Source organism: Amblyomma maculatum, chromosome 7 (assembly GCF_055883805.1).
Source record: "Amblyomma maculatum isolate TAMU_Amacu chromosome 7, ASM5588380v1, whole genome shotgun sequence".
Taxonomy (NCBI): domain Eukaryota; kingdom Metazoa; phylum Arthropoda; class Arachnida; order Ixodida; family Ixodidae; genus Amblyomma; species Amblyomma maculatum.
The window spans coordinates 95480715-95493608 of NC_139350.1; the positions used below are offsets into that span (position 1 = coordinate 95480715).

At 45.8% G+C, this 12894-nt stretch overlaps 1 pseudogene; it reads left to right on the forward strand.

Moving 5' to 3' along the window:
- Window positions 1-1597: 1597 nt before the first annotated feature.
- The window catches only part of LOC146183991 (solute carrier family 53 member 1-like), a 95070-nt pseudogene continuing 83773 nt past the window's right edge, over window positions 1598-12894 (forward strand).

Below are 12894 nucleotides of genomic sequence, written 5' to 3' on the forward strand. Positions count from 1 at the left end.
GCCGGGAGAGGCCGTTAGAAACAAGTTAAAAAATTATTAAAAATGTGACACGTTTTTTCTTACGCAAGAAACAAAAACTGCATTCATTCCTGAGCGCGAATATTATGTTTACTTTCTAATTTTTTGGAGTTCTGGCAGATCTTATTTTCTGTGCGCTAGTAATTTGCCTCACAGTTCGCAGGAGCCCTCATCATCGAGTTGATGCCGCTGGCAGTAGGCAGCTGCACGCGTTTTCTTCCAAGTTGCGCGACCAGTTGTACATTGACCTTGGACTAACTGTGAGAAAGGCTTTAATCTTTTTTTTAAAGAAAAAGATAAGTCACATATGTATTAAACTTCGATAATTTTACTAATTTTAAAGACAACAGAGGTTTTTTGCACCCGAGTGATACCAGTTTGTGGCTGACCTTGAGAATGTGTTTACGACCTGCTTCTCCTTAAATTCAAGCAGACAGCTTATACTCTGTATGCTACTGGCCAAGCAAACCTGCTAACTGGGTGCTCTGACCACTGTCAAATTGGCGCAGCTGAAATCACCGCTTAACTACCTGCATGCACTTTTTCACAAAATGCATTAACCAGCGCAATGTCAAGCTTCAAAGCACCTGAAGATGAGCAGATCGATGCTCTTAGGACTGTTTGTGTAGTCAATAATTTCACAAAACAACTCATTGTTGATGGCTTTTGTCCCAATGTGCACTCAAATAAAATAAAACAGCCGTGGAGAAGCCTTGTGAAGTACCTAAACAAAACTGCTCTGCCCTCCTCATGTATGTATTTTTTGCATATGAGATGATGTAAGGATTTTAGCACCTGGCTTACAGCGATGATTTATAACAGATATTGTTGCTGTGAACAGAGAATTATGGTGACGCCACAGAATATCGCCGGATGATTCGTTTCTAAGCGTAGGATTTTTTTTTTTTTTCATGACCACTTTGTCAAAAAAAAAAAAAAAGTAACAGCCTGAAGCTGCTCCTCACTTTACCAGTTGGCAAAATTTCTTAACGCTAAGCAGATATCACGCTAAAATGAGTATTCTTGGTTACCAGTGGATACCGAATAGCGCAGTGTAATATGATCATCATTATTGGCTAAAGGGTTACTGCGACGTGGCTGGAGAGATGCGAGAACCCGTGCGTGTGCACGATGCCTGGCCACTCTGCTACCAGTCTGCTGCTGACAGTTGAGTTGGCTCTGTAATAAAGCGGTCTCTGCAGGGCTCAGAAAAATATCTGTCCCGTACAAATTAATGTGCCGTAATGATTTACAGTGCGCGATAACTCGTCCCGCATGAGCTGTAGCAGACGCCAGCGAAATAAGAGCGCTTTCACCTTTCACCCCTAGTGCAACAGCGAAAACCCGAATAATGTCGAATGAAACGCCTTCTATCATGAGTGGAGGTTCACATACGTCGGCAGAGGGAAAAAATCACAACTTTTACTGAATAGGCGCTCAAAAGCATCGGTACTATGTCGCACTATTGCAAGAAAGCATTGAAAAGTCGACTAGTAAATGTTGCAGTGGCGCCATCTGGCGGCGACATTGAAAAACGGCGTGCCCGAGCGTCGTCGTTCGCGCCACTAGTTCATGCAGACGTTGCTAGTGGCAGGCAGCTTGCTTTGCGTCGCGCGTCCACGCACATTGAATTGTAAGTCTGCCCTAGTGGCTCAATCGTCGCGGCACACCGCCTGGCTCGAGAAACAGCATGAAGTTCACCGAACATTTGGCGGCACACATCACGCCCAAGTGGCGCAAACAATACGAGGTGAGTGGAACTTTCAAGGCAGTGGCAAAAGTAGCGCTTTCCTGTTTGAGTTGCTTGCCTCCGGGGACCGCTGTTGCTGGCGCATTCGTTGCCTGTCGCAACTCGAAGCAACGCTTCTGAGTGCGCCCGGGACGTTCAAAATTCTCATCAGGCGCAGCTCGATTCCCACTGCGCTTGCAATGAGCTCGTGCTAGCACGTTCATTCGGTGCCACAACTTTTCGCCAAGGTGCGTGCGCGCCTTCGCTTCGACTTTGCCCTTCGGCAACATTTCGCACGGCTGCGTTTTTTCTGAACGTCGTGGCTGAGTGTCTTTGTTGTAGGAGCTTGATACGTCTCGAGAACACGAATCTTGTGATCACCACGAAGCTAGTTTCTTGGTACGTGTTTCCTTGGCGCTTCTCTTGCTTGAGAGAACGCAGTGTCGTATGATTTTGCGGTCGCTTTTCGCCGGACCTGGCCTGCTTGTCTCCGGGGTTAACCGCCCTGTGCATCGTCGAGATGCGACCGTCGACCGACGCACTCCGTTGATTAATGGCTGCCGCTCGCGCAACAACGGGGAGTTTCGCCACATTGTACGTGCGCTGGCTCCTAAGCGCGTCGGCACTTAATCGGTGTTGCGGTTCCGCTCGAGGCATTGTTGAGGTTCAGGCCTACAGGCTGTTCTTCGGCCTGCGCTTTCTTTTTAGTTGACAACTCATAGGGTCGCATTCTTTTAGGAGCCGTTATTCATTTTTCATTTCATTTGGCATGGCGTATTACGAAAACAGCGAGTGGCCATAGTCACCACTTGCCTGCCGCATGCATCGGCTAATTACCGGCTGCGTGATACAGCCAGTGCTGAGGTATACGCTCGGCCAATTCTTTAACAGCGCCGTCAACTGCTGGCGAAGCGGAGCGCAAATCGGCAACAAACATGTGAGCCGCGATCATGCTGCTCGAGCGACAGTCGTCTGCTTGTCATTCTGCTTTGTTTTATGGTCGAGTCCTGAGAGTGCTTATTTTGTCATCTGCTTGTTTGTTACATAGACTGACTGAAACTTGTAACATTCGTAGCACGATGCTTGTCCTCGGTTGCGTTTTGTGTGTAGTGCTTCGAGGGCGTTCAATAAAATCTTGCACTGGTATCGAGGATCTTCTACATTTAGTTCTTTGCTGTTAAAAATTTAGGCTGGTTGCCGGTCATAATAAATTTTGTCGCAAATATGCGTTCTTTACAGATATCACTGGCTCTATTTGCATTGGATCAAAACAAGTGTCCAATAGCTTCTTAGGGTGTTGATGTGTAACAGCATATTATGGGCAAAGGTTGCTCGCACTAATGAGAACAACCCAGCTGACGGCTCTCATTCCTGGAACAGGGATTGGGAAGGAATTGTTAATATGCCCTTGCCTTGAAATGCCTTCTAACCTCCTTCGGCTTCCGGCGCAGCAGTGCTGAGCAGTCAATGGTCTTGCAGAACTAGCAAAGAATTGGCCAGTTGTACTCTATTGTCCAGTCGCTTCCCACAGGTGCTTTAAAGCTGCAGCTTCGTCACCCAGCACCAGTGACCAGTGCTGGAAGTCCAAATGGATCTAAAATGGAAAGTGAATTTATTGCGGATTGGTGCAGGCACCTAGCTAAAGAGTTATTCACAACATACGTAGCCTTGGGCTCATTGAATAAGGTTCCTACTTTAGTTTACTACTTTAAATTTTTACAGTGCATATATGAAAATTGCTTGCACAATGTACTTACAGAGTAAGCTGGTATGCAACCAAAGGTCTTAATATAAAGATGCCCATAAACAGAACAAGTTATGGTTGCCAAATGCTATCTTTTGGATGTAAAAAATGCTGAACAGAAGAGATGTCCCCATTAATTACAGTCAGCGCTTTTCCACTTCTAAAAAGGATTATACGAGAGTTCCTTTGTGTAGGGATATTGCCTCTCATGTTAAAGTTCTGCCGCCCAAGCATGCGGGAGAAAGTTTAACCAGGGTTTTTTTTCTTTGTATCTGCGCATTATCGTGCCTGAAATGTTTGTTCTGTGCATATATTTGATTGTGCATTTATTTTTGTACGACCTTTTTTTGTTCTGCTGAAAAAAAAATATAGGAAAAGTTGCATGTTTTCTTCTTTCAAATGATGTGTTATACCCCTGTCAAGTGCCCAAAATAAAGTACACTTACGACGAGTGTCACTTACGAAAAGTGCACCCTACGCTGCTAAATGGTGTAACATAAGTGCACTTGCCGAAGTGTGCACTCAGGTCGGAGTGCGTTTGCAAAACTGAGGGCCGAATGCGTAGCCTCGGCGGCAGAAATTTCTTCGTCACAAATGTATTATGCGATAAGAAATCTATACAAGTTGATTTTACATGTTTTGTACATATTTTCATTTGAGGAATTGTTTTATAATAGCAATGGGCAAAATATCACATAAAAGGCTGTGATGTAACCGTGTACGCAACTTCAAATTTAGGCATGGTGCGCCGCTGCAGCTACGCCGTTATCAGTTAGGGGGTCTGTTATTGTTCAAGGTGTTTGTTGATAGGGGGTCTCTGAATCATTGCCCGGTGTCAAATTTTAAGCATTTTTTGAGTGTTTACTACTTTAAAAAGCAGTTCTATGTATTTCACGCTTGGAAGTTCCAATTCCTTTTTTAAAACTTATTTTTCAGTTTCCAGTTTCACATCAAGGAGTGCTTATGCGAGTTCACTCCGCTTTCTTGTTTAGCATTGCCTAGTGTAAAGTCTCTAGTTGCGAAGGGCACTATGCGTAAGTGCACTTTAACTTGCAGGCTTGACTGGGGTATTAGACATTAGAATACATGAATCGCACTGTGGTGTTTGCCTACAACTGTTAAATAGCTTCCTTGATGCTGTTTCGGTTTAACCATGTGATTCATGGCTGTGCCGTGCAATGGATGTTCAGATCACGTGAGGTGAAAAGAATGCAATATGACCGCTGACACAGAGTTTTATGCCGTTGTTTGCTTCAAGGGTTGCCGTAAGCAAATACCACAAGGTGATCCATGTTTACTAGTTCATCATTTGAAATGAAAACATGCATATAAAAATTGGGTCGCCTTTAATACATGCATGTCCTAGTGCCCACCGAGAGTGATATTTTTTTGTCTGACAAGTTGACTGATATTCCACTGATGCATTCTGCTCACTCCTTTCATATATCAAATTTGAGCGTACATGATAACTGTCATGTTTTTTGCTTTAACAGTGTACTTACTGAGTAATGGCTCACACTTATAGTCATGGCACTGCGTATAGTGATCTGTGCATCAACATATTATGCTTATCATACTTTTCAGGCTATTATTTAAGCACCACCTTGTTTGCACAAAATACAAATTGCCACTTGTCAGTGGAACGTCATTGAACCTTCAGGTTGCAATGCTGCTGCTTCAACCACACGCACAAGCTAGAGGACAGGTTCTTCTTGCACAACTTTGATAACTTGTGTGATACAAACAAAAAGAACCAACCTGAAATCGAATGCAGAATCACCATTGCCTTTCATTTTCTTTTCATGGACAGCTTAGAAGCATAGCCCTTGGACATCTTTCTTTATCCCTTTAGTGCCCATATTACAAAGAAATTAAGAGAAAAAAGAGTCATTACTGCCTGATTATGCTGGCTGATGTACAAAAGTCAACGTTGAACATTTATTAAACTTTTTTTTTTTGTTTGTCGCTGCGTTGGAAAAGTGGCAACGGTTAGCATTTCGTTCATTTTGTGTGGCTACTGAGTTGAGTGAAAGACCCAACCCAGATGCCTTTGAACCAGCTTGAAAGCCCAGAGGCAGCAGACAGTTTTTGATCCAGTAAAGTTTTCCTATTTTTTCTGCAAAAGTTTCCTCTAAATGAGAGGCTAGAAGTCGTTCAATGTAAGCTGGAAGTTTCAAATTCACGCCCCCATATTCTTTGCACAGCTTCCTTACAATGGCATCGACCATTTTGAACAGAAAGTGCTGGCTCCTGTGAACATGTGGATGTCAAACAGTATGTGCAAGCTCCATGTAGTGATAAGTTAACAGCATGCTAGCTGTATTTTTTCGAGTTTGCAACACTTGGTTTCAGTGGTTAATATGGCCTTCCATTGCGGAACAAAGCGCTTCTTTGGGGCAGTCCGCAGGAAACAGGTGGTTAACCAACTTGTTAAAACTAATTTTAAGCAAGTGGAGACAAAATTGTCTTGGAGCGTTTATAAAGCCATCTTCATCATCCGTTGAGATTAATTTTATAAGCAGATACTGTAGTATATTCTCAACAGGTAGTTTACCGTTAAAATCTAGCCGCTTGAAACACTGGGCAAAAATGTTTAATAGCAATGTAATCTCACGTTCAGCATTATTCGGGCAATGGTCGATGAAAGTAAGAAAGCTTTTTGCAGTATCAAAATTTTCAAGATGGATGTGTCACCTGTTTGTCATAGTGTACTAAAATGAAATCACGAAGAATTGACATTAAATGCTTAATACAGGCACTACTGCCTCATGATGACAGTGCCCATGGGTCTATGTCAGGTAAAAATGCTGCATTTTATACACAATTTTACAAAGGGGTGAAGGGTGCTGTCATATTTGGGAGCTGGGCTGCTATCGTAGCACAGGAAAATGACGACTTTCCCCCTTAACAGCCCAATCAAACCGGTTTCTCCAAAGGTCGTAAAATGGTCTATAAACCTTGCCACTGGCACACCAGAATGTCTCCGAAGCCTGGAAGACTCAGAGCAGTCAATGTTTTCCAATGCGAGCAGCTGTCACGAGAAAAGTATCACAACAGCTCTAGTGGTTGCACTTTCTGCAGAACTGTGATACGAGCAAATGTTGAAACTCCAGGTAGTGGAAATTATCATGAGACCTGCACTAATTCGTCCCTCACAGCCAATCTCGCTAGGGGTGTTAAATCCTACAAAACAAACTGGTAACAAACATTTAGTGAAACGTTTAAGTTTTAATATATATTTTTAAAACTGAGCCCTTAAACAGTATTCAGCTGTGTAGTTTTCTTACATTTCTTCTGATTGGGGTATCTACCTCGCTTTGAGGACATGAGTCTGTTATATCTGTTGGCAGGTGGGAGAAAGAGACCTCTTGGAATTCAGAGGCCTGCGCCTTTTTCCAGCTGTGATCTGTGAGAAACAGCCAGGCATTTAAAATTGTTTTACACGCAGACACCTGCATTTCTTTCAAGACCTAATGTGGTAAAGGCCTGCACACAGATTAAGGGAAGAAGGAATTGTCTGTCATTGTCAAAGCATTCACTCAGAGCAGCATGTTATAAAGTTAAAAAAAAAAAGAAATGATTGCAGAAAGGCATGAATCCTTGTGAAGGTCAGCATTGCATTAGGTAAATGCTTCTTGGCATCTTATTGTGTCACAATGGGCCTTATTTAAGTGGAAGTGAAATGCAAGGTGGCAGTGTACTAAGCGACACCAGTGTAATTTAAAGAACGCCAGGGGGCCAAGATTATCCGAAGCCCTCCATTACAGTGTCCCTCATAGCTTGGGCCACTTTGGGGCGTTAAACCCTCTGAACCAAATAAACCGAACCAAAACTTGCCTTCGAAATATTCCTGAACTGTATTTTTTTAGTGTCGGGCACTCTGTTAATTAATGGCACACTTCAACTGATGCATCACTGTAAGACCTGTTTCAGTGCTGCTTCAGCGTCATATATTATATGCTCTTGTGAACGTAGGTACTTCCAAAGTTTTCAGAAGTCGAGATGTGTGTCTTTTTTTTTTTTTCATGCCTCAAAAAGATGTTCAAGGTGGCTGCATTGTGTATCATCAGAGGTGGGGAGTGCTACTAAATATTGCCACACCGCTGCCCATCTTCTAGCGCCACCAAGTGGCCGAATGTCTTGGTGCGTGGCTGAGCATCGTCCTCGTCTGTCCCGAGTTTCGCTTGATTAAAAAAAGGGCAGCTCGGTTATTCTGTTTGCTATGTGTGTTGGTGACATTTGGTGGATTGTGCAGGATAAGATCACATGTACATTGCCCCCGAAGACATCAGTGACACTGCCCATCGACGCTCAGACGCCACTCTCGTCCATAAAGCGAGCCGTCGCCTCCGAGGCCTACAACCTGAGTTCGAACCACTGACCACACCGCTGCGAGCCATGATATCTACGACGGGCAGCCAGACAAGTTAGCATTCCAGCAACGCCCCACCGTACGTTCTTCTCGCACCTCGATCACCGCCATCATTCAACGGTGACCGGTTCGAGGATGTCGAAGACTGGTTGGCCACTTTTGACCGTGTAGCCGCATTCGACCAATGGGATGAGTGGAAGCTAATGAATGTGTACTTCACGCTGCAAGACTCGGCCAAGACGTGGTTTGAGAACCTGTGAGGCGTCCTTTGTCAACTGGGCCATGTTTCGCCGTAAGTTGCTCACAACGTTCAGCTCGAGTACGCGCAAAGAAAACACAGAGATAGCAATCCGTTTGAGGTCTCGGCAGTCAAATGAGAGCGTGGCCATGTTTGTCGAGGACATGACGCGACTTTTCAATCGGGCCGACCCTACCATGCTCGAAGCAACGAAAGCACAGCACCTCATGCGCGGGGTGAAGGAACAGTTGTTCGCTGGCCTCACTCGTGACCCTCCAAGAACTTGCAGATTTCGCAAGAGAAGCTACGAGCATGGAACGTTCACTGCAGGAACGCTGTACCCAATACAGCCGTCAGGCAAGCAGAGCGGCCACAACCTACTGCGCGTCTGTGCCAGCAGCTAGGGACGAGGCATTGCGGGAGCTTGTAAGGAGCATTGTCCGCAAAGAACTGCAGAACGTCCACTTGAATGCACCACCTGCAGTGAATTATTCTACCGGGGACGTCATTCGTGATGAAATCCAGCAAGCGGTGCAGCCACCACCAGCACCACAACCAGAGCCATGCATTATGACTTATAATGATGTCCTACGTCAACATGCCCCCGAGACACATTCATTCTGCCCCGTTGCCGGACCACCGCCTCGCTACCTGTGCCCCGTTAAGCAGCAACAAGATCTGCACCCCGTCGAGCTGCAGCAAGACCAGCGTCCTGTCATCAGCAAGGCGCACTTGTGGCGCACACCCAACAGACAGCCGTTCTGTTATCACTGCAGCGAGCCTGGCCACATTCTACGCAATTGCGCATACCGGAGAATGGGCTTAAGAGGATTTCTACCGAACGCGCCTCGACATCGCTATGGAGAAAGACCACATGAAATTGAGGAATACCTGGCTGCTAACGCGATGCACCCGACGTCACTGCAACGGTAGACGCGATCATCATCCCCGAGGCAGTCTGCGTCACCCAGTCGATACTCCTCCTCTGGGCAATTCAGAGGCACGTCCCCTCACCGGGAAAACTAAACACAGCGACCTTTGGGGGTGAGGCCGCCACTACGTCTCGGATTAAACAGCCTCCAGCCGACGATTTGACGTGACGGCCTGAGCGGCGATGACCCGATCCGACGAACTTACCGACGGGCTGCGAACGCATTGTTTCCGGGGAAATTTTTGTAACCGCCGACAATTGGGATGTGATCGCACTTGTGGATACCAGCGCCGATTTTTCCGTCATGAGCAGCCAGCTAGCAACGACACTCCGTAAGGTTCTGACGCCTTGGTCTGGGCCAATGATGCACACTGCCGGTGGCCACGTCATGACGCCGATTGGCATGTGCACTTGCCACATAGAGATCTGCGGTTTTACTTTCACTGGCACCTTTGCCGTATTAAAAGACTGCTGTAAAGATTTGATTCTAGGCATGGATTTTCTGCAAGAGTATGGTGCTGTTATAGACCTTCAAGAGCAGCTCACAGTATCGTTTTCAACCAAGTGAGCCGTTGATACCAACACGGACTTCCGGAAAACAATGTTGCGCGTCTCTGACGACCACATAACAATCCCTCCGAGGGCGAGCAAGTTCGTCACAGTCGAATGTGATCACAGCACCGGCACACGTGGCATTGTCGAAGCTAACATGTCACTGCTTTTCACTCTCGGGCCTTGTCGAACTTGTCCGTTTGGCAAGCCGAAGTGTTAGTGACAAACTTCACGTGTGAACCCCAACATTTGACGGTGAACACGATGGTCGCTTATTTTGAAGAACTTGGAGAATGTACAATCCAGTACGCTTTATCCAACACATCAGACCTCGACAATGCGACGTCTACAGCCATTCAGACCGATGTGAACCCACACCTCTTGCCCAGTCAGAAACGCTGCATAGAGAATCTTGTCAATTCGTCCCGCGATTGTTTTTCTTCAACCTCCAAGGTCCAACAGACGCCACTAACAAAGCACCGAATTATACTTGCCGACGACCAATGTCCACTATGTCAGCGTCCTTATCGGGTGTCTTCAAAGAACGTGACGCCATCCACCGCCAAGTAACAGAAATGCTCCAGGACAATGTTATCCAACCGTCGACGAGCCCGTGGGCTTCGCCTGTTGTCCTTGTCGCGAAGAAGGATGGAACCTTGAGGTTCTGCGTGGAATATAGATGCCTCAACGACGTCACGAAAAAGGATGTGTACCCCCTGCCGCGCATAGACGACTCCCTCGATCGCCTTTGCCATGCCACTTACTTTTCGTCACTTGACCTCCGGAGAGGATATTGGCAAATAGAGGTTGACGAGCAAGACCGTGAGAAGACCGCTTTTATTACGCCGGACGGTTTGTATGAGTTTAAAGTGCTCCCGTTTGGCCTGTGCTCGGCCCTTGCCACATTTCAACGAATGATGGACACCGTACTCTCTGGCCTGAAGGGGCAGTCATGCCTCGTATATCTCGACGACGTTGTAATTTTCTCGGAAACGTTCGACGAGCACCTGCAACGTTTGCGTGCTGTTTTCGAGGCCATCCGATCTGCTGGTCTCTCTAAAACCCGAAAAATGCCACTTCGCTTTTAATGAGCTGAAATTTCTCGGTCACATTGTCAGCGCTCGAGGTGTAAGCCCAGACCCAGAAAAGATGGCCACTGTCGCTTCATTCCCCAAACCGGAAGATTAATTAAGCTTGCATCGATTTCTCGGCCTCTGCGCGTACTATCGTCGCTTTGTTCACAATTTCTCCAAGATCGCTGAGCCTCTGACCCGCCTGACAAAAGACGCCGAACTGTTCGTTTGGGGCCCCGACCAGGAAAAAGCCTTCACGGAACTCAAGTCCCGTCTCCAATGTACACCTATACTTGGCCACTTCGACGAAGAGGCCGACACGGAACTGCACACGGATGCCAGTAACGGCCTCGGTGTGGTCTTTGTTCAGTGGCAGGACGGTGCAGGACGCGTCATTGCTTATGCCACTCGCACTTTGTCCCGTTCTGAAGTTAATTATTCAACTACGGAAAAGGAGTGCCTCGCTGTTGTGTGGGCAGTCTTGAAATTTTGTCCGTACTTGTACGGTTGTCCGTTTCGTGTCGTGAGCGACCATCACTCACTGTGTTGGCTGGCAAACCTGAAAGATCCATCGGGTCGGCTTGCTCGATGGAGCCTTCGGTTGCAAGAATTTGATGTTACTATCGTGCACAAGTCCGGCAAGAAACACAGTGACACTGACTGTCTGTCCCGCACCCCTACTCCCTGCCACACGGACGGCTGCGACGACGGTACCGCTTTCCTCGGTGTTATCACGTCGTCCACCTTAGCCCGAAAGCAGCAGGCCGATTCTGAACTTTTGCTCCTCATCAAACTTTTGCTCCTCATCAACCGAATGTCTTGGCACGTGGCTGAGCGTCGTCCTCGTCTGTCTCGAGTTTCGCTTGATTAAAAAAGGGCAGCTCGGTTGTGCTTCTGTTTGCTACATGTGTTGGTGACAGTATTGTGATATGCTTCTGAAACTAGTTAAATGTAAGAGCTACAGCATAGCCATAACTTTTGCCACATAATAGTGAATGTACGCCATTACTGGACTTATTTTCTGAGCTTTAAACTGTATCCAAATTATGAGTGACATCCATTCATTTTGCATGTTTCTTTGCTGCTCAACGTGTGGAGAGGCAAGAAAGGTCCACAGCCTATAACGCTTGTTACACTCCAGACTTGCAGTAAAGAAAGGGGGTGCTCTTCGCATTTTGCAGGCGCTTATCGTACGCCTCCGGAGATGTGCATTATCGGCGCTGAGGAAAAGAGCACCTCTCAACGCTCATTGCATGTCGTTTATCAGTTTGCCATTGGAGGACTGAGAAGAATCTTGGCACGTATTATGTGTGCTTGCGTGCTTGTTTTCCATGTAGCATTGGCCAAGTATTCAGTGGTGTGAAAGGGCACTAATGTGCCTTGCCACTGCCTTTCTCTTCCATGCAAAATAAATTTGCACCTCCTTTCTTCCTTTTCCCATCTGTCCAGAGGGTTTTGATGCTAGTTAAATGGATTGTGTGACTTGCTTCTCAAATGCATTTGAAATCTGACTCCAGTGTTACACTTTGCATCAGTGTAAAATTTTCTCTGGTCAGCATCCGCATGAACCTACCGACGTCATTGCTTTCATGGATTATAAGTTGTATTTTCGCAAATTGCATCATATTATTAGTTTAGGAGCATATGTTTAAGGGCACGTTAGCTCATGATTTAAGATGGATTGCTTGGTGGCTTGACACGCATCACGTTATGTTTGCACTTGTCTACGTTTATGTGATGTGTGTGGTGTTGCGCTGTGCAGTACTCCATCCTAAATTGGTAGCGTAATTCACATGGGCAATGATAGTTCTAAGCTTGTGTTAGCAGCTGGCTCAAAATAGTTGTCCTGAATGTATGCATTTGTGGAGATGAGTTGCATGTTTTTTTGCTTATTTGTGATTTCAGCAAAGCATAGTTTGTTATGCCTTACAGTATTAGCCATAGTGGATGGTGATTTCTCTTGATCTCACAGAAGTAAATTTTTTGGAAGCTTCTTTGTAGTATTGAAATTAAAGCCAAGTAATTTTATTTTATATATATATATATATTTTAATATTGTGGCCAATAAGTCAAAGCGGTGTCTGTATACAAATTAGTAAAATCCCAAAACAGCTGCATTGCAAGCAAAAAGAACACTATTTTGAGTAACTAACTGTGCCTCACAGGGTAGTACTAATGTTATCTAATTTCTTTCTTTTGTGCCATGGCCGGACTCGAGTGGTGGCGGCGCGATGAAC